Consider the following 23,559-nt stretch of genomic DNA (forward strand, 5'->3'; position numbering starts at 1 on the left):
TCCCTGAATGAATAATGGAACGTTTTTTCTCTCGTTGGTACCCGAAACCCCCTCCATCGGGAAACTTGTTCCAAGAAAAACGAAGCTAGTCTCATTTTGGGATCAGTTATCAAGTGGTACCAACCCCTCAGAAAGTAAATTCGATACCGACGAAAAACATTTTATCATTTTGTCAATGATACATTATTTAAATACAAATTGAAGATTTGAGTGCATGACATTAAAAAAAAGAAATTTAAGAGGTCAAATTGAGAAATTCAATAGAAAACGGTTTGGCTTTCAACGAAGCTGAAGTATGAAGGATTTCCGGGTTACGACAAAATGGCACCTTTTCCCCCTTGATCACGCGTTACTGCGAAATATTTACGATCCATCTGCAGACTGCACATGTCACTTTAACGTTTCTATCGAGATTAACGGAGTCGCATGTGACGTTATTTATGAATTGGAAAGCGTCGTCGTTGATAACCTATATCGAACACCGCAGAATCGTATATTTCAATGTCAACCGACGTGTCTAAGAAGATTAAGGCGCGTCTCCACTGGGTTGGTCCATTCTGTGTATCTATTTACCATAAAACATCCTGTTCTCTGTTGTATATCATTGCTAACAGGTAGCAAACGATAGAATTCGAGAAATCTGAAGCCTGAAGGTGACTTTGATAATTTCCGTGTTCTCCAATATAGAACTGGGGGTACGAGTAGAATGAAAGACCCAATTACTTACACATACAAAAATGTCACTGACATTATTGTATAATTTTTGTATTAACTGACCAAAAATGTAAGTTTTTATTTATATTTATTATTAGTTAGTACATTTAATTGAAAGAAAAATATGTTGTAACTTTCTAAACCTCTCCTTTTGCTTCAAAATTCATTAGTTTCAAAAATATATCGCGGAAGCTTTACTGTCACCCGTAAAGCGTGTTCGATCGAATTACTGACATCCCAATTACTACCACCTACCCAAATACTGTCATTTCATCTACCTAAATACCGTCACTTTTTTAGGTTAGGTTGCACGTGACTGCAGACCGTATTGGTGACATTAATAACGTTATAATTTGACTGTATTAATTATATTAATTTACTAAATAATAACTTTTATTTACCAAAAATTTTTCTAAAAGGCTTTCTTTTCATCAGCAATTACTGACATGACAGTAATCAAAAAATTATTGAAACACTTGTACTCACTGTAACCCAAAATTAAACTAAAAGTCTTAACGAATCGTTGAACTATGGTCTACATTATTTCCTATAATATTTATATTATCCAAAACATTACATTTTGTTGTTACTAGCTCAAATATTACAATTATAGTATTTTCTTTATTACGTTGTTTTCCCTTTCTCTGGTAAGGAAGTCGTCGTTCTTACTTTTCCAATCAATTTAAAATGTTTGATCGTTTTACAAAAAGTAATGTAAAAAGGAAATTAAGTGCTGCTCTTTCTATCGTACGAATTACAATTTTAATTGCACGCATAACTTCACAACGTTTATTTTTTATTTTAAGTAAAACTGTCTAGGATGACAGTAATTGCGTAGGTGGCTGTAAATGGGTCTTTTAACATATACTGTTCCATTGTCACTCTCTCTTTCGCCCTTACGATACGAAAGTGTCATGATCTATTAATATAAGTTGGCGATAAGCTCATAAAAATACGGACTGGATGAACGCTCATTATTCAGTTCATTATCTTGAAGAAGGTCAACGCACGGCCTTGCTCGTTCTTGAGTTTTCCTCTCCATCTGTTGCTTCACGATGTGCCGCGTCTCGTGATAAACCGAGTCATCAATCGTCGATGACGTCGCAATATGACTGCCTGGTTTTACAAAGAAAAAATAATTTATAAATATCGCCAATGAAACGATGTAAATGAGACACTGTGTATCTGCAACGTAGAAACGTGATTTTCAGGAAAAATGGTGAATTTCATTAAAGGTGATTGTCACAATAACCCTTTAACGCTCGGACACTTAAATCGTTATTTCAGAATTATAATCTTGTTATTTTGAAGTCGAAAATATCGATATTAAACACTGGAACTACCAAACCAGTTAAAATAACGGATTGCAGATTTCTTATTCTACGATTATTAAAATTGTAATTATGTTTTTGGGGGACTTTTTAGTGATTTTTAATTTCCTGTAGATTTTATGTTATACTCTATTATGGTAAATTGTACTATATGTTATGTATATTATTACATTTTACAATTTAATATAGAATATATTCACTACTGGTAATTCTAGTGTTAAAGACACCTATATTTTTTCATTAGTTTTTCATTTTTTATTTATTCTTGGAGGCAATACTTAAATTTCTCAACTGAATACGTGGAAATCTACTTTATATCGGGGAAAATACAGATCCTTGCTGACAAAAGTTAGATATTATAATAGTAATAATATTTATTTTAACAAGAAAAACCGTTTGATACAAATATAGGATGAATATAAACAAAGACACATGAATAAAAGATGAAACAATAACAAAAAATGCAATAACAATGGCAACAACATAACAATTACTTGAGACTATTTAGTTATTAATTTCAAAGGTTTAAAAATAAATGAAAAAATGGTGTTGTCTCATGGTGTTAATTTGTATGGGTACTGTGAAGTTGAAACGTAACATGAAGATGATGATATATGTATAACACAAATTGTTCTATATTTTATAATTCTTCAAGCTCTCGAGTTATTGATTAACGCGTTGTCTACCATGGAGAGTCACCGGTGACCGACGACACCAGAATTAATTGGAACGTTTGCATCGAAATGCTGATAAAGCCTGCAAACTTCATTAACCCTTTCGTTCCCACCGTTGCCATATGGCTACATATTCTAAATTATGAAATAAAATATTAGTATCGTGTATTTTTTCATATCTAAGATTATATTATAATTTCTTCTGGTCTTTTATAGAAAGTATGGCATAAATTTGAATGTGCATTTAGAAGCTCTTATGGATAAAATAAGATATTATTTGTCCTTTGTTCTCTTTCATTTGGTGGAATGTAAGTGTTGAGCATTGTTACAGAGACAACATAAACTTACAAAATTCTAATTTCTTTCGAATATTTCAAGAAGGCTTATTGATCAAAAGTAAAAAAAATTGAGTTTTATTATGTATAACATTATAATAGATATTATTGTATGTAATTGTGATAAAAATTAAACAGCTGTCAAATGGCAACGAATGAAAAATGACATTAGACGGTTTCAAAATGATCAAATGGTTTTCTACATCATTTAATATGTGTCATGTAATATATATATAAATATAACAAAATGTTTCATTGGTATTTTTTAAATAATTTGGGAATGAAATGACCTTAACGAAATTAACAACCAATGTTGCGTTAATGCAATATTTCATTTACTATTTTTTCTTCAATCAATTAACTAACAATACATGGTATATATAATTCCATTTAAAAAACCAAACGTGACAAAACCAATAATAATGTTAACAAAATTCGCAATGTCCCGTTAAAATTAGCCTCCATCGTGCCCTTCGATTTTACGTAAACAATTCTCTCGTATTTCAAATAGTTTACGAAATAACGGACTGTTTATTGTTTGCGTGGACACGTTGAATAATATTAAACTTTCGTAAATTGTGAAATTAGTTTTCTCAGTCTGTAAATCACCATGTTTTTTGATGAATTTTTATAATTATTCCATATCAATGAAAAATTTGTGTTCGGTAGCAATTTTGAGGTTAATTAAAGAAAGCGTACCCATCGGTTTCAAAAAATAAATATAACATTTATTTAAAAAAAAAATAAATATAATTATTATACCTCTAATTATTGATGATGGAGCAATAAGATAGCTGGTATTTTGAAAATATCTATGAAAATGAACATGACTTTATAGAAATTTCGGCCACTGTAGTAGAGATAGAACAATGAAGAACTAGAGCGACGAATTGACTCCAAAAAAAAAAAAGTTACTCTTGTTCGTGCTCGAGAGACAATTCGCACCATTGCTACACCAGCCCAATGACGTCACTGGGGAACGTAACGCTGGGATTGGTCGGTGTCGAGAGGAAGCGTCACGGTCGCGAAGCGGTGGGGACGATGCGCGCGCGTGAACGCGTGGACGTCACAACGCGTCGGGCGAAGAAGGACTAGGGAGGGGGGGGGTGGTTGTGCGTGAGGAGGGCAGAGCCGTCTCGACGCTGTGTGCTATTTTCACCGGCGTGTGCTACACCGCTGGCCCAGATTCGACGCGACCGTCACGACGTGAACGTGATATCTCGACTTGTGTCCGTCGTTTTCGCTGGATCACTTCCTCCGTTCATCTTCTTCGAGTACACCTTGACGAAAGTCTTTCTCCCGATCACGCTGGACGTGTGTGAGTGTACCGTCGTTTCTCGTCGCGACACTGGCCGAAAAACGTGTGCCGATTGTACCACATTCGAGATAGGTGGAAGTTCGATAAAGGGGGGGTTACAACTGGTGGTGTCTTGTATGAGCTGGCACGCGGTCCTCGTCCAGTGAAATCTCGTCGTTGTGTACTTGGAGGTAACGATATAAAAGAGATTGGAAATACAGTGGGGCCATGAAGAGAGAGGTTTGAGTCTAGAGTGATCTATGAAAAGCAGATAGTGTAGTGTTGATCCCCGTTGAAATAAGTGTCCCTTTTTAGATCTGTTCAGGAAGTTTCTTGAATATTGTGGACTATACTGGACTCAAGGATCTTGGTTAGATCCTTAGAAAAAGCTTCTGTTTATAACTCCACTGGTTTTAATGACTGTAACTTATCTGCATTTGAAGATAACGATATGGCGAGATGATAAATCCAGTGGGGACGTAAGAAGAGGTTGGTGATTATCAAAGTGTACGATGATTTTATAGGGTACCTATAGTCAGAGCTGTGCAGATCAGTCTCTTATCTAAATTAGTCTGTTCGTTGTACCAGTTTAGGAAATGATTAGAATCCTAGGTCCGAGGGTCCTAACTGTCCTAATTCCACAGAAGAAGCAGAACAGTGTTTTATCCAAATTAGTCTCCTCGTTATACCAGTTCAGGAAATGATTAGAATCCTAGGTCCGAGGGCCCTAACTGCACAAAAGAAGCTTCTTATCCGTCCCTAGTTTGATACCTCCTTGGATCTTGTATACGTAGAAATATTGATATAGTAAGATGGTTGAGCCAGTTGGAGTACATATAGGGAAAGGTTTGATCCCAATGATCAGCAAATGGTGTTTTAATCTTAGAGGATACAGTTTACGTCCAGAGCTCTCAGGCCTATATCAAAATTAATCTTTCCTTTAGACCAGTTCTGGTAATTCGTTAAATCTTTGATCCTTTGGTTCAGACTAGCGAAAGAGACTTCTGTTCATGGCCCCATAAGGTTCATCATCCCCTAAATCGTTACCTCATTGTACACGGTATTCAACAGTGTGCCGAAGTGCGCGTAAGATGTGACTTCCCGGCGTGTCCCGTTGTGCTCCATCTCAGGCCGTTCGCCGAATCAAGAACAGTGTGACGCGTGGGAATTGACGTCTCTTTTCTTCCTTGTATCCCTCGCGGTTTCTCGCACACGGGAACACCCCGATCACGTTCGACACCGTGGCGATCCAGACGACTGCATCGACGTCGTCAGATGATCTCAAGGTACGTTCACAAGTGTCCCCTTCCTGGTGTCCTCTCTGTCACGTGGCCCGAATTTTCACCGATTTACACGCCTCGAGAACGACTCATTCAAGACTCCGTCAGCGGTCGAGAACAGGTCGCGCGCACGCATTCCTTGGCATTGCGAGCAACGTCGCCACTATACAGGGTGTCCCGCTTAACGTGAGCACCTTCAATGTCTCATTTGTTTTTGAAAATACCACAAAAATGTGCGGGAACGGTATTATTTGGTTAGAAAGGGAAATACAGTAAATCCTCGATGAGTGTTCGGTGGCTCCTCTGCATTGACAAGGCGAGGTTCCGAGGTGGAACGCTGACTTTTTAATGAGGTTTAGCACAGTGACAGAGCTTGCTATTAGTTTATGGAATATTTGATGTTCAGTGGCGAGGAGCCTTCGAACACTCATCGAGGATTTACTGTACTGTGATAAAGAAACAAAATTTTCTGAAGGTCATATTTTTCGAATGTTCTCGGTCATCGGTGTTTTGTTTAAATGGAATTATGTATATCTATCATCGTGGCGTAATAGTTAAGGTCAAAGCCAATCCAATGATCTATAGTAGTGTGACCTTCGTTTGACCTTGAGTACGAGAAGTCCACAAATGTAAGGAAGTCGATTTAAATAATAGAGCAACTACAACAGAGGGATTAGTGAAAAATGTGTCGAAATTTATGGACATCACTTTGAGCATTTGTTAAAATAATTTTTCTGAAAATCAAAAGTAAGCGAGATATTTATGGTGCTCACGTTAGGTGGGACACTAGGGGGAAAATTTCCGTACTTGAAATAAATTTAGTAAGTGGTAGGAGACTTTTCTTCTACGCCACTTTTTTCCCTAGCGGAAACCGCGTTTGCTCGCGAGAGTACATGTGTTTGCCAAGCCAAAGACGATTATCAAGCCGCGTGAGTAAATGAAAACGCGTTGCGACACTGGGAACGGATTCGTCACGCGAGATTTTCCTTATTCCTCGTTTGCCATCAACCAACGAACGCGGTATTGGCGCTAAACAAATTTTCCTGTAAGAGAATTATGATCTTTTTTGAAAAAAAAAAAACGTACACTGACCAGGCAACCTTAGTATAACACGGTTTCATCTCTTGAAGAATATTAACACACATGAATTTATAAACACTAATGACAATAATAATTGATTGTCATTAGTGTTCATAAATATATGTTAAATAAATACAGTCGAAAAATAGAAAAGATAATTTTCATGCTGGTCTTAATAAATTCTCATCCCTAAAGAGGTTAAAAATTAGGTTGAACCCCAACGTATGCTCGAGTTTCACTCGAATACGATTGAAGAGTAGTCTGATTTTGTTAGTTTTTGTAACGTAACCCTACGTTTTTGTATTTATATGTATAAGCTGGTTCCTAGTTTTGCATAACATGGCAATTTTTAGACACCTAGCCGCTATGTTATGCGGGTGTTAACTGTACAAAAAATCCGGTATGTGCCAATAAATATGTTCGTCCATTGTAGGTTAGGCCGGTCTGTTGCAACTTCAGAGTATACACTTCGAGCAGCACTAGGGTGAAATATGCGCTGTAGTGAACAGTAAAACCATTGGCACAGGCTGTATTCTGTATTATTACAGATCCACCTATAGATCACTCGAAAATAGTGTTTCTTATTTATTCTTTTATTAAATGTTCATAGATAGTCTATTATAGTTTATACAGAGTCTCTAAATTAAAATATATAATAGGTTGACAAGTATTTCATAACATGAAATGTTCAATTACGTTGTTTAATACACATTTTTACTGCAGCTTTTAAACGCAAAAAAAAAACTAATATCCATGAAATAACAATTCGTAATTATAAATTATAGTTAAAATATTTATTTTCCTACATTTTACCCAGCTTTGATTTCGAAATTATATACGTAGGTATTTTCACACTTCAGTTGTTACACGAATTGTTGGAAATTGAACGACGTCCCTTCTTTTTTTTTTCTTTTGTTTTTGCCATGTCTGGTCACCGTCAACAGAAACTTTTTTCGCCATGAGTCGGTTGTTATGAATACATTCCGCAAAAGAACTAAATAGACGCGCGAATGGAATGCATTCCTAAAGCCACCCCCCTCCCCCTTCATTGTCTCCTAGTTTCTTTCTCGACAGCTCTCTCACGAAGCGTGGCGTAAATTATTCAAACTATAAAATAAAAAATATTACAAACTTATTAAATTTATTATACTGTAAACATATTTTAAGGAAAACAACGTTATTTTACATCAAACGCAATCTCTTGCATAAATTACCATCTGCGGTCAAAATTATTCAAAGTATTCTGTTTTTGTTTTTTGGTGCTTGCATAAATGTTTAAGCTACATTTGAATACTTTCGTTTAATAACATACTCGTAAAATTTAACCTTTTCATTCCAGAATTATTTAAAAACTCCTAAAGAAATATTTTATCGTATTTTTGTGTATATTACATTATTGTATATTTTAACATCTTGAAATCGTCGATTGCCATTTGACACCTTTATTTTTCATTTTTATCGCAGTTATAATAATTCTCATCATAATGTTAATATTTATAATAACACCCAATTTTTCTTCCTTGGATCCATAAATTCTCTTGAAATACTTGAAAGAAATTAGAGTTCTGTAAGTTTCTGTTGTATTTACAACAATGCTCAACACTTGAATTCCATTAAACGAAAGAGACAAAAGATTATTAATGTCTTATTTTACCGATAAACTTTCGAATGCACATTCAGATTTGTGCCATACCATGTATACAAGACTAAAAAAACTATTATACAGGGTGAACCACGAATTGTGATCAGTCGAGATTACTCTGTCATTAGCAGTCCGATTAAAAATGTTTTTATCAGGTATAGCATGGTTTCAAAAGAGCTTTAACATGATTATAGCAAATTTTTTCTCAACTCTTCCTTTTCATGATTTTTCAAGGTCACCTTCAATTTTTTTGCAAATACACCTATAATTTATTTATGCCTATCTGTTAGAGGATTTCAAGGCGAATTCGGTAAATATCATAATATCATAACATAACATGTGTTACTTTTTTTTTCATCTGGTATTTTTTTCATCGCGTAATGTGCGCCGTTCGTGATCGATCGATTGATTTTTCTCTCCGCAGGCGAGTCTCGGCCTGTTACTGCTAAATCTGGAATCGGCACGTGGGAGTATACGTGTCTCCGCAACAGTGTATCCCTCCAGGTTCGTCATTTAATCGGGCAGCAAGTAACGAATTGATACAGAATCCGCGGAAGATAATCGGCGTGGCTCCGCTATTTTTATCAACGATTCGCTTCCAGGCACATTGAACTTACGCGTGACCCCGTAACGACGCGAAAACTTTCGGCCGAATACCGAGCGTTCGTTATCTCTACGGTGACTAGCGTTGTCACTAGATCCGTGTCCCTAGCGTAGGACTATTTGAAGCTTTTTATTTTACTGGTGGTACAGAACCAGTGTATTAAGAATATTAATATTTTAGTATTATTAGTTCTTAATATTGGTGTATTATTGTTTATTAATAGACAACGGATCTTTATGCAGATTTTTGTAACCAATAATACTAAAATATTAGTACAAGTAACCACTGGTAATAAAATACTAATAGCCAGTAGTGCTAAAATATTAATACAAACAACCAATAAAATTAAAATACTAATACTAGTAACATATTATACCGGAATACTAATAAGTTATTTCTACACAAGTGTATTCTAGTATTATTGGTTATTAGTATTAGTATTCTGGTATTACTTGTTATTAATATTAGTATTCTAATATTATTCGGCTATTTCTATTAGTGTTTTAATATTATTGGTCATTTCAATTAGTATTTTAATATTATTGGTCATTTCTATTAGTATTTTAGTATTATTGTTTATTAATATTAGTATTCTGGTATTATTTGTTATTAGTATTAATATTCTACAATAGAATTGGTCATTATTAAGATTGATATTCTAGTATTATTGCTCATTAGTATTAGATATTTGGTATTATTGGTTATTAGTATCAGAATTTTAGTATTACTAGTTATTAACATTTTTTTTCATTCGTAATTCAGCAATTTATAATCCAGACACCAAAAATCGTAGAAACGAAATATACCCTCTACCCAAATGATTCTTACCGTTCGTAGCCTGTGAAGTTACGGCCGTACGGCAAGAATCATTGTACGTGTGTACCAACATATATACCGATGTCAATTACGTATTTAGCTGAAACGTGACGCAGAATTCAATTGCATTAGATAAGCTGTTTGCGCAGAACTGCGTTCGGTACGACACACCACGGAAACTGGCTACCTTGGACACAACGAGCACACCTGCGGAGAAGTTACGCGCGCCGATAATATAATCGTCTTAGAAATCGCGAGTATACCCAGCTAGCAACCTTGGCTCGCGCTAGACCCTCTTTGAATTTCAGCTCGACGGTTATTTTCGAGACGGGACTGACGTTCGTAATTGATGAAGATGGTATCTTCTCCTTTGTTTTTTCTCTCAGTCTTCTTCGTCGTCGATGCTAACAATGCGATCGATGTCGCGGGAGAATTCCAACTTGACGTGATCTAGACGTAGCTGGCAGTCTTGTTGAAACGATCTGCAAACGGAGGCAGCTGGGATTTGAAAGTGAAGGCTAATTTTCAGTAACTGATCTTTGACGGTGCGTCAGATGTGTCTGGTCATCATGTGGCGACAGACGACCACTGCGTTGAATTTTGGTACTCGTAGAGTCGTTGGGAATACAGATGTTCGATTCACTTTAAAAAATCGATTCTCGAATCGACTCAAGGATCGATTCTGAATCGAATCAAGGATCGATTCAGAATCGAATCATGAGAACCGATTCTCTTAAAAAATCGCAAACAATTATATATGTATAATATAATTTAACTATTTAAAGACTCCCACAAACCAACGCGATATATTCGCAGCGGTAGCGAATATTTCGCGGCAATAGATTCGCAACACTTTAAAATACATGGTCTCTTATGAGACTGTTCATATTCGCTGCCGCTGCGAATCTTTCGCGTTGGTTTGTGGGAGCCTTAATATAGTTATCATTTTTTATAATTTTTAGATTGATTCTTTGATTTCGATTTTTTAAGGTATATTTTTTATGGATACACATATTGCGTATATACATATGTCGTCTTCTGATGCCAAAGTCATAGATGTTGTGATCTTATCAATTTTGAAGTCAGTTCTTTTAAATTCTATAAATGTATGTTTTTTTTTTGCCGCTTTGTTATATAGTCAGGAACACAGAAAGATATTCATACTAATTCAGAAATCAGTTCTCGATTTTAAGAGTCAAAAATCAATTCAAAAATTGAGCAGCAGAGGATCAATTCAAAATATCGATCTTTTATCGAAAAGAATCGAATCGGAATCGAACATCTGTAGTCAGGAACCTACTGAAACTACTCTCGCTTAATCTGATCGCTAGAAGTGTTGGGAAACTTACAAAAATCCTTTAAGTTATAACGAAACAAATTTTTTGTCGGTATTGGAATCCTAAAATGTTATTATAAATTAGAGAAAAAATCCCTATCAAGGATTTCGAAAAATTGGTCGTTGAAGTGGTCCTTGGAGTTTTTGACAGATAGCATCGCGAAAATAGTTCAGTTTTTAGGTTATGTGACGTCTAGAACGCTAATGTTATTTTGATGAATCCTCTAATATTAGGAATAATAAAGTGTCCCTCGTTATTTTGAGAAGATTGTTTGGACATTCAAGTAGATTCCAAAGCTGCCAACATTACCAAAAAATTGTTAACTGGACTATTTGAATGGTAAAACATTAGGTCATATTTTCACACAATATGCAATATTCAGATGTATAGTGTCGGTGAATGTAAAGCTGGCAGAAGTACTTACGAACCTGTCACTGTATTATGAATGCAAATTAGAAGGCCTGTTAATGGTTGTTGGAAGTTTGATATAGGTATTAATCATAAAAGCATACCGACGAAGTTCGCACAGAGATCTGTTAAACATACTGTACAGCCCCCGTGTCTGTAGCCGTGGGGAATACTTGAAATTCTTCGAGCAAATTGACCGACGTTACCGACGACGTGAACTGGATTCGATGACATAAATTTTCCTCGCCGTCGAACTGCAACATACGATCTACAGAGCGTAGTGAGAAACACTTTACGATTGAATAATCGTTTCTTGTGCGCGTGCACGTTTCCCCGTGACCAGTTGAGAGAGTTGCCTAGCATTTTCAAGGATTCCAGTCGTTAACTACCAAGAGCATTTGGGTTGCTAATCTCATTGACTTTAAATGGAGCGAAGTTTGTCCACGTAATAATCACAGAACGTCATTAACATGTTTACAACATTCCGTCTCAAAGATCGATCGTACTGAACCAAGTAATTTTCATGCATTTCATAACAATTTTCATAATAATAATAATAAGAATAATATTTAGATTCTAATTTGTTTTAATACTGATGTCGATTTTTATGTTATGTTTATAAATAAGTTTATTTTGTTAGTGTAGTGTAGTTTTTGTAACTCTGAACCAGTAAATTTGTTTTTCTTTTTGCATTTACATTTATGTGTTGTCTTGGCATTGAATATTGTGTTTGTATCTGGCGCCCTGTGTTGGGCATCGTGAAACCGGAAGTCGCCGGTAAAGCAAGCGGAAATAAAGTATTATTATTATTATTATTATTATTATTATTAATACTAAGAAAACACAGGAAAGTTCGGCTTAGTGCAACGATTTTACTACCAATTTCTGCGACTACTTACTGTAGTTCCGAGGAAAATGTTCCTTTACTTATTCGCTTGTAAGTCTTAAGCTACCCAAGATATCGAAAAGAAGTTCAGGTACATTTTATATATCGTTTGTAGTTCTCCATATGTTAGTAAGAAAAAATTTTCAAATAAATAACTTTTTTGAAAATATTCTTGTTTTAAATCATTCTTTTGAAGATTTCTTCCTGCCGATACATGGAGAACTAAAAACGATATAAAATTTATCTGAACTTCTTTTCGATGTCTCTCGTAGTTTACGAGTCACGAGTTTCAGATAAAAACGGTGCTTCGGTTTTTACCCGAAACCGAGCCTCTGCTTAGCTTCTGTTGACTCTGTTTTGATTGATTCCCGAGGGGGATCCCCCCAGTGATGGGACTAACGCCGTTGCTCATGTCGCATTCATCGAGGAATCACTGTATAACTTTGATAAACGTGAAAAAAGTTGTCAAATGGCAACGAATGAAAAACCGCATTAGACGCTTTCAAAATGCTAAAATGTTTTAATGAATTAATTAATTTGTTAACAAATTTAGTTAGACAAAAATTTTAATTGTAGATTTGAAATTAGTTATTTAATAGAATTATATATCATTTTTTAATGAATTATTTGTTGACGAAATATTTCTTTGGAAATTTTTCGATAATTTGGGAATGAAAGGGTTAACCGCGACAAAGAACGCAGCCGGGAGTCCCCCGCGCGCACGTGTTGCGTTTATAGATCGTAAGGTGGTGTACGGGGGTTGTTCGTGTAAACACGTGCTTCCTGAATAAATATAGCGCATTCCAAATGTCAGGATCATGTGTGCATGTGTGTATACACACAGCGAGACGCGCGTTTCTCAGAAAGCGACCGTGATCCGCCTTGTTTGCCGACGTTATAATTTTATCGAATAGGACAGAACGATCTATGGATGATCGTAGAGTCAATGTAACCGCGGCGCGAATCGATTGCATCGATCGATCGATCAGTTTTCTTCCTTCTCAGAACGGGATCTTCTTTTATCGGAATCTAACTAAAGAGAACAACTTTTTACGCCAATTGCAGTCACATATCGATGATTTTCAATTGAATATTTATTTATTTTCCATTGATTATTTGATTTATTTGTTTGTTTAACAATTCCTGCGTTTAACCATTAGCATGAACAATATTACGTCGTTCGAATTGCCATGTATTTTTCAATGTATACATGACAAGGAAGGAAAATTATTATCTAGGGAATTTTCATCGTTTTTGGAGAGTTCATTGGGTTTCGTTAAATATAATTGGGTTTCTATTTTATTCTTATTGTAGTGAATTCTACGATAGAGAATATTTCATTATATTTCATACATATTTTCATCGTGGAACACACATTTCTCTCTATAAGTACGTACACTTTGTAAGTAGGAGACCTATCTCGATATAAAAGCAACAATACTGTTTTCTATATATATTGCAATAATTTTGTCATTTTATGTCTGCGTGAGAATTACCTGTTGAACTTTAATAAATGTCACCAGTACCGTATGTATTCGATACTTTCGAATGGAGACTGTGGATTTGATATATAGAATGGCTCAGAAGTCACTTTACTGTTTAAATAATTAAATTGATTTTTTTTTCGTTCATTATTTGTATTTATTAAAGTTGTTAAATTTTTCAATGATAATGTGAAATTTAAAGACCACCCGGTATGTATTTATGACATAGGGCATTCGTCATATGCGGTTCTGCAACACAGCCACATTATTTGTAATTTAACAGTCCATTTAACTTTAACAACTAATCCGCCATAAGTAACGTAGTACTTTATCTAGGGAATAGCGAGTAACACCAAGTAGTGCATTAAAAAATATACGATTCTATTTAAAAAACAAAGTTGACCTTCATATATGACCTCTACGCATCCACATGGACAAAAGTTACATCAAAAAGTGTGCTCCCTGATACCATTTAACTTTTGTCGCAAACATTTTCTAATATCGTCGATAGTTTTGGAGATATTCGAGTGGGTCAATTTAAATAGGACACCCTGTATATACGTATACATAAAATTTAGCCAAGGACTACTTTTTTTTTTAAAAATGCCAACAGTCTAAAGGTTAATTACTAAATTATTTCTCTTTTTTCATTCTCGCGGATAAAAGCTTTTATAAACAAAAATTCTACTGCACATTTAAATTACACACGTGAAAACACATTTCTTCTCGATTTTCCTACGATTCACGAGACACCCTGTATGCAGGGTGCGGCATTTAAATTCAAACATGGAAATATAAAAACAAAGCATTTCATAAGAAAGTATTTAAGACAAAAGTTGTTTGATTTTAATGGAGAAAGAGAATGACATTATTTATTTTTAATCTGGTGAACGTTTTGAAGGTCAATTTCGTTTTTTTAAATAGAAAGAAATATTTCAAAAAATTAAAAAATAAAAACGTTTCAGACAAAAATTGTTTATTTTCTTGCGTCGATTATCTGTTAAAAATATAGGTATCCATTTAAAAAAAAAACAATGAATATGTATATATGAATATTTTTAACAGATAATCGACGCAAAAAAATAAACAATTAATAATATATATAATCAAAAAAATAATATACATATATATATATATAAACACATTTTTTTTTTTTTTTTGTCATTCCTCGACCGGTTGTAATTTCATCGAGCTTATCTGGAGGGATCGCGGAAGATCAGTCTAGTTGAATCAATATTTCACCTCCGAAAGAGGGGGGATTCGCAAGGTCTCTAGAAAGACAAGGGACCGATAAAATGTTGATGTGGCTCGTCCGATTTATCACGCCCTCGAATTCCTCGCGGTCGCGATTGGTGTCCGTGCAATTAATTATGAAATTAATCGCTGGAACGATTTCCTGCCGGGGAACGGGAAAAATAAGGCGCTTCGCGATTTAAGAAGATTCAAAAATATTCACGATCCAAAGCAACTTATACTTCACAAACCAAAAAGATACAAAATTTACGATAAAAAAGGATTCAAACTTTTCGAGTCAAAAGCATTCATAACATCGCGGTTCAAAATAATTCGAACTTCGCGATTCAAAAGGATTCAAAAAGATTCATAACTTTGCGATTTAAACAAGTGCGAACCTCACATTCAAAAAGATTCAGACTTTACGATCCAAAAAGATTGAAACTTTATGATGAAAAAACATTCATAACTTCGCGGTTCAAAGAGATTCAGAAAGGTTTAGTTCTACTTCAGATTTACTAGAAAAGATTTGGTTCTACTACAGTTCTACTAGATTTAATTCTTACCTCAACAATTGATTTTGTACAATAGATATAGATTGCATAATAAAATCACGGCCTTTTCTTTACTACGATTTCGCCATCACTTCCTACTTACATAGTCGCCTTTTTAACACTGAAATTTCACTCACATTCTTCAACATTAATTTTTAAATACCAGGTATATCCTATTACACGTATTTCTTTATTCTTACATAAATCAAAGTTCGATATTAATAATAACATTTTTTGTGCACTCATTTTTCAACAATAATTTTGAAATACCTGGTACGTCCTAGTATACGTATTTCTTTGTTCTTATGTTAATCAGATTTCGATATTAATAATAACCTTTTTTTGTGCACAATGCTTTATACATTGCGTTGTTATTCAGTAAAATAAATAAAATGACAGTATTACGGAAATTGGCAGTAATTGGGACATTTACCATAGACGGACCATGTGACGTGAACGGTAAAGGTCAATCGAAATCAGCTGAGCGTTTAACGTATTAAGTGTTTCGCACGAGTGATTATTTATGCTAACTGCGTTGTTGTTCGTTGAAAGATAGAGAGAAAAAAAAAGCTTTCGGCCCGTATCGATCGTCCGAATTTGGCGACGAAATAATTTGGCACGTCGCAAGTTGGATCCTCAATGGATGGATCCAACGGACAGGAAAATGTCTCCTTATCTGTTTGCGTCTTATGTCATCGTGGATGATTCGCGTTCGTGGCATTGCGCACGGTCGACGTATGACGAGGACATTGTTCGCGCGATACACGACCGGATAAACGACGGAATTTATTACCACGATGTTTAAACAATCGTTCGTGCCTCTTAACGGCAATTAATTCAACCTCCGCAGTACCAATGATTTCTTGGGTCCTTAATAACCGTCTGATGCACGCACAACAATTTGTTGACTTTGAATTTGCTAATTTATTGGGAGTGTATAAGGTACATGCCCCAATTATTGCTACTTTAAGATTGTAGTGTGACTTCATTTGATCATTTTACGTGTTGTTTAACCTAAAAAAAAAAGACTGGAACAAATGTAGGAATTTATTTTTCCTCTCATGTATCTTACTGGGTTCCGAATAAAATAGAAAACTCGTTTGATCCGATGAAAGGTTTGTCTTTTATTGTACTTCGGAACACAATATTATTTAAAATAATATATTTAATATTTTGAATTATTAATATATTTAATTATGAAAAATATAGAACTATATTTTATTATATATATATATAATTATTAAATAAATAATGTATATATAATATCGAGTGATTTAATTATTAAATATCCCAGGAACCAATAAACACACAGCTTCGCCAATTTTAGGTTATGTTTACAAATGTTGGTAGTATTAAAAAATAACCAACACCAAGTGAAAAAAGTTGATCGTGAGTACTCTTAAAAAATATTTAAAATACATGTGCATACTTATAAACATTATGACGTTGTTATGTTATGATGTTTATGCACGTGGAGTACGAGCTTGAGACACGAATTTGTAGCAGTTGAAATCGGATTTATTTCCTACAATAAATCGTTTATTACATTCATAATAACTTTAGACTGCGGATTTCTATGCAAATTCAGATTTCTGTAGGTTAATTTACTCAACTGAAATCATGTCAAAGATTAGTTTTCTTTCTTAAAGGATTCATTATGTCCAAAGTGAAGTAAAATGTCTACTCGTTTTTTCGAAAATTTTTCTGTTCGTGTTGCGTTTTGCATACTCACATTTACGACAAATACATAAAATCCGCAGTCTAAATAACAACTGTACAGAATGTTAATTTTATGGATTTATACATTTTTCTGTAGTTTTAATTCCCGTAATTATGTATTATAAGAATGGGAATTTTACATGAACCATAGTGTAATAATAATATATAAATAGTATTAAATTCCATCAGAGTTTAACGTTTATTTTAATATCGTTTGTAGATCCAGATTTTTTTACAAACGTATGAACATTCTCAGTTTAGTCATTAAGATTCATTTTAAATCAAATAAATTATAAATTATGAACTAAAATCATTATTAGTAAAATGAATTATAATTTAAATTAGAAAATAAATTTCCATCTCCTTTAAATTTTTGTGGATTCCTCTATAAATATGTAAAGTTTGTTCTGGACTCGATTTTTTCAGTGGTAACAATTCAGAATACCCGCGATTTGTTAAATATTTAATATATTTCAATGATTAACGAATAAACGAAATCTTCAAGAAAGTAATTGGCTACGAATGAAATCACTGTTGCCGACGCAGACCGAAGTCTCAATGGAAAGAAATTGCCGATTCGAGAAAGTTACGAAATTCTGGGGTGTTATCGACGAGGGGTCGCGTGAAACAACGAAATTCATTGTCGATTGTCGGGGACGGGAATAACAATGAACACGCGACAATCGCCGGTCAAGAGTTCATTGGGAGAAAGAATTTATCGGGGCAAGCGTGGAAAGGAAAACGCTTGCGACTAAGGGGAATTTCCCTGTCCGTTGAGGAAAGTTTGTTTCAAACGGTTATCTGCCCCGGCATAAAAAGTGCCCAATTCATGAAAATTCTGAATTTAATAAAAATTCGCATCAATGTCGAGCATCTTGAAGTGGGGAACAATTTTCTTTTCTGCCAGAATTCACTCTCAAGGGGTGTGAAATCAGCCCTTAAAATTTTCACATTTTTTTCGTTCTCTTAATATAACTTCATAACGGTGTGAAATAGAGCGAAAATTTGAAATATAAAAATCGTTCCTTTTTTTATGGTCTATTAACTGTTAACAGAAAAGATTTTCTACGATATTATAAACAAAACAATATAAACAAATTACAATACATTTATAAACAAAACAATTTTTTTGTTATTATAAAATAGTAGAATAATGTAAATAGTAAAAAAAATTTCTTTTAACCATATAACAGATCATAAAAAACGAACAATTTTTATATTTTATATATAACAATGAATACATAACAGAGACTGTAAAAAAAGTAAACAATTTCTATATTTCGTTAAAATATCCTTCCAAATAGTGTTTATGATTGTCAAGATAACCGAAATATATGCCTGCATTCACAAGTAACCTAAAAGTGCAAATACACTTTCTGTACACAATATATAATACTGTGAATGTTGAGGAATTAAACCTTGATAAAAGTGGTTACCAAAAGCTTATTCGAGCAAACACGAAGGATTATGTCAGACGTGCAAGGGGGTCCAACGAAAAACAGTCTCACGTGAGCTCTAATATCTTCCTAATGAAATAGATTAGAGGCGCCCAGATTTATCGATCGAGTACCGGTCGTCTTCTCGGCGCACGATGGTATCGTGAATCAAGAGATGGCGACCATATTTGCACGGGATTACGTTTGAATTAACTTCCTTGACAATCGACTGGTTTTCGAGACACGGAATCGGTCATGTTCGATCGAAATCTCTGAGGACTATCGGACCGATTTATATCGAACCGAATGATAAGAGACGGTGAAAAATAAAGATTCTTATGAAATTGAAAAGTGTACAATTAGAGAGTAAAGGAAAGAACAGGGAATGCCAATTTTTAGTGATTTTACGGTGTATATTTCTGTTAGTAGCAACCGTCGAATCACAAAAGGCTTACAGAAGCAGAAATGTCCACATACGATGACGTTAAAGATCTGGTGTTCCTATACCGGTTGAAAACGAAATTAAAAATTGATTTTCTTGAAAACATTTTTTTGTTGCATCCCTTGTTTTCCCCTTACCCTTTTATTGAACTTTCATATATTCATGACAAATAAACATTTTATTTGTGTTTCTTGTTTTACTATGCTCATTGGAATAGCTTGCTTGTTTTATTTTAAAAGGGAAAAATAATGAAGTTGGGCTTTTCGAGCAATAATCATATAAACGTGTCCATTGCTTTCTATAAGCGCGTTGACGGTCCTAATTATTATTGCATTTACTCGCTCAAATGTAATTAAAAGTCATAGTGTATAGGATGAAATGATGTAATCGTATCCACTACTCTCTATAAGCGCGTTACTAATCCCGAATGGAGTAACTATAGAAAGAGAATGTTGTGTAGAGTAATAATTGTATTTACACCCTAGAATATAATTAAAAATAATCGTGCGTAGGATGAAGGGATCGTAAAATAGTATCCACTTCTCTCTATAATCGCGTTATCAGTCCCCAGTGGTATAATTATAGAAAGAAAATATTGTGTAGAGTAATTATCCTATTTACTTCTTTAAATACAATTAAAAATAATCGTGTGAAACATAACACAACTGTAGAATAGTATCAACTTCTCTCTATAAGCGCGTTATCAGTTCCCAGTGGTATAATTATAGAAACAGAATATTGTGTAGAGTAATTATCCTACTTACTTCTTTAAATACAATTAAAAATAATCGTGTGAAACATAACACAACTGTAGAATAGTATCCACTTCTCTCTATAAGCGCGTTATCAGTCCCCAGTAGTATAATTATAGAAAGAGAATGTTGTGTAGAGTAATTATCCTATTTACTTCCTCAAATACAATTAAAAATAATCGTGTGAAACATAACAACTGTAGAATAGTATCCACTTCTCTCTATAAGCACGTTATCAGTTCCCAGTAGTATAATTATAGAAAGAGAATGTTGTGTAGAGTAATTATCCTACTTACTTCCTCAAATACAATTCAAAATATTCAAAATACTCGTGTGTAGGATGAAACGATCGTTAGAATAGTATCTAGTTCTCTTTATAAGCGCGTCCAGTCCCGAAGGGTGTAATTGTAGAAAGGGAATGCTGAGTAGAGCAACCATTATATTTGCTCCCTCTAATCGAATCTTTAACTACTTGAAGTTCTCAATAGACATTACAATTTTCTATTTATATTTATATTTATTTAAATCACAGTAAATAAACTAAATTTACATAAACAGTCGCAATTTAACCATAACTAGACTGCGGAAGTTTATGTAAATTCACAATTTCAGATACTAATATCTGAAACTGAAAATATAGCAGAATTTTGAATTCTGTACTAGATGCTTTACCATGCTAATGATGACATATCGATAGTATTAAATGCTATTGAAATCTTTATTTTATTACGTTTTCCAAGTTAAAACATGTCACAGATTCCTCTCGATTATTGTCCCGAACATGGGTCCGCACCGGGACAATAATCGTATAGGAAGAAATGCTTCAGACCCTCGTAAATTCGTTTTTTGCCCGAAGCCGGGGCAACAAAGTATGCGCTTGACAAGTCCCCGTCCCCCCTCAGTGGTGGGGATAACGCCTGGACAATAATCGTGTAGAACAAACCAGACGATAATCGAGAGAAGTCTGTATAAATGCAGAAAAAAAACCATATAGTCTCACCATAACGAACAGCAATTGGCCTCCTCGATCTTCTGTTCTCGGGTCTGTTCTGACCCAGCCATAAAAACAACTACAAATTACTTTCTTGGAAAAAAATTAGTTGTCCCAATAATATTACACAAAATTTACTTTAAATTTGTAAAAATGCAATGTATCCAAGTGGACCCAAACGTCGTCTGAGGCGACAGTTATGTGCTATATTACGGTGTACGCGGGCATGACTATAATCGGCTGAGCGACTCGTGGCGAAAATAGACGCGTGAAAATGTCCCCCCTGTGTGTATAACGACTACGCGTGTGCATCGAAGCTCGCACGAGGATTTTCACGGTCTTAATTTATGTAGCAAGCTGAGTGCACGCGCGCGCGATAATTAGACCAACTCGTCGTATTCGCGATTTATCTTACTTAAACATGGTAGAGCACCTGTATCTGCTCGGCACGCTCCGGTGGATTTATAGTAGGAATGGGATCGAGCACGTCGCAATACTCGATCGAATAATTTCTTGAAATGTCCACGAAACATACATTGCACGATCGGGCGCAGTGTTGCCAGATTTTTTTAATAATATTCTCGCAAATACAATTGTCTAAAGTCGCCCCAAGTCGCGATACAGTAAATTTTCGATGAGTGTTCGAAGGCTTCTTAGCACTGAACATTTAATATTTCATAAACTAACGGCCGTATGCGGCTCGACCAAATATCATTGGCTGCAGAATTTCAAGATCTATCACTGTGCTAAACCTCGTTAAAAAGTCAACGTTACACCTGGGGAACTCTCTTTGTCGCACACTGCAATTTCTGTGAATCACAATTATTCACAAAGGGCTAGAAATACTTCGCAAAATTTGGCTAATAATCGACAAATTGATTAAAAGGAAACTGCTTTCAAATATCCTTGAGTACAGTAACGCCTCGTTTATTGTCACTCTGCGATTTTCGTAATTCCCAATTATTCAAAACCAAGTTTTGTTTCCTGTATACTATACATGGATAAAATAATCTTAAACTGTATAAAAGTAAAAGTTAAAATTCTGAAATTCTAATTTATATAAAAAATATAATAAGAAAATCTACAAGGACAATGGACTAGACTTTCATATTTGTGCCTACTATACCTACGCGCATAAAGTATTGACCTGTATACAAGTGAAAAATGAATACTGAAATTCTAAAATATTTAAGTAATCCAGTAAAAATCGAATTAAAATTAAAAAATCTCTGAGGACAATGGGCTAATCGCGTCGCTGAATGAAGAGCCTAGGGTCGTCGCGGTTTTACCGTTAGCACCTACGACCCGGGGAGCATCGGCTGACAAAAGATTCACTGAAATCAACCTAGAAACCTACTTCAGCCGCGCGGAATACGTTAGCCTCCAGTGAAAACGAGCACGTGGCGCAGCAACCGTTCATCTTTTTACGGTCGCGCGTATCGCGATCCCCGAGAGAAGTGAAACTCTCACGGCTGTGTCGCGCATTTTTTTCTGTCTCTGGTTTCGCTACCAGTTAATGCACGGCTATTGAATCGCGCGCTTTCGAGAAATCGCAAATGTTTCTCTGATGTTTCTCTCCTCTTTTCTTCTATTTTTCTTATCATTCCCCTTTTGTGTACGACGGACAACATTTCATTGGTATTCAGGAATTTTTTTACAGAATATAGGATGATTACCTTAAATAGTACCTTAACACATTCTCTGCTGTTGTTTCTTTCGGATATTGCACGATAAGATTTCCAATATTTTTATTTAAAATATTCTTATTTATATAGATATATACTTCTATTTAGGAAGCAGTAATGACGTTCGATTCATTAGTTCAGCAGATTTTCAATACGTAGAATGAACTTTATACACGAGATTCGTTAACTGTTTCTCCACAAAATTCGATGACAGTTCCTTCACAAAATTCGTTAACTGTTCCACCACAAAATTCGTTAATTGTTCCTCCACAAAATTCGCTAAGTGGTTGTTTGTTCAGTGGTTTCATTGGATAACCGTTCGGTGGATTAAGTTCTTGTGTGTTCAGAGGATTCATTAAATAGTCATCCAGAAAGAATTCAGTAACTCATCGATGCGTGTTCGTAGACTTCTCGGCACTAACAACGAGAGGTACCCCGGTGTAACGCAGACTTTTCAATTAGGTTTAGCACGGTTATAGAGTTTGGAATTCTGAAGCATATGGCTATAAGTTTATGAAATATTTAATGTTCAGTGCTGAGGAGTCTTCAAAAACTTATCGAGGATTTACTGTAGATTGGTTAATCGTTAAATGGAGTTACTATAAGTGATCATTCAAAGAAATCCTCAAACAATCCCAAGAATTCGTTAAATGTTCAAGAGAAAAAATTCCGTAAATCATCGCCAAAATGGATTTGTTAAATTGTCGTGCAAAGAGTTTGTTAAATGACTGTTCGAAGAATCTGTCAAATGGTCACTAGCAAGAACTCCATAAAGTGTCACCAAGAGGGATTAGTTAATTGTCGTGGAAATGGTTTGTTAAACGGCCATCCAAAGGATTCGTTAAATGATTTCCACTAC

General features: G+C 34.8%; 1 protein-coding gene across 3 annotated transcripts in view; it reads left to right on the forward strand.

The window, feature by feature from the left end:
• The window catches only part of LOC107187766 (protein tyrosine phosphatase type IVA 1), a 73,865-nt gene that overhangs the window by 43,891 nt on the left and 6,415 nt on the right, over positions 1-23,559 (forward strand). The window contains exons 1-2 of one of the 3 annotated variants that reach the window (XM_015575930.1): positions 4,216-4,542; positions 5,423-5,637. The exons of the other annotated variants lie outside the window; for them this stretch is intronic. The gene's annotated coding sequence lies outside the window, so the exon portion shown is untranslated. Of the gene's footprint in view, positions 1-4,215; positions 4,543-5,422; positions 5,638-23,559 lie in introns of those variants that run through there. 3 annotated transcript variants of the gene reach the window in all.

This window comes from Dufourea novaeangliae, unplaced genomic scaffold, assembly GCF_001272555.1.
Source record: "Dufourea novaeangliae isolate 0120121106 unplaced genomic scaffold, ASM127255v1 scaffold101, whole genome shotgun sequence".
In the NCBI taxonomy this organism is placed as follows: Eukaryota; Metazoa; Arthropoda; class Insecta; order Hymenoptera; family Halictidae; genus Dufourea; species Dufourea novaeangliae.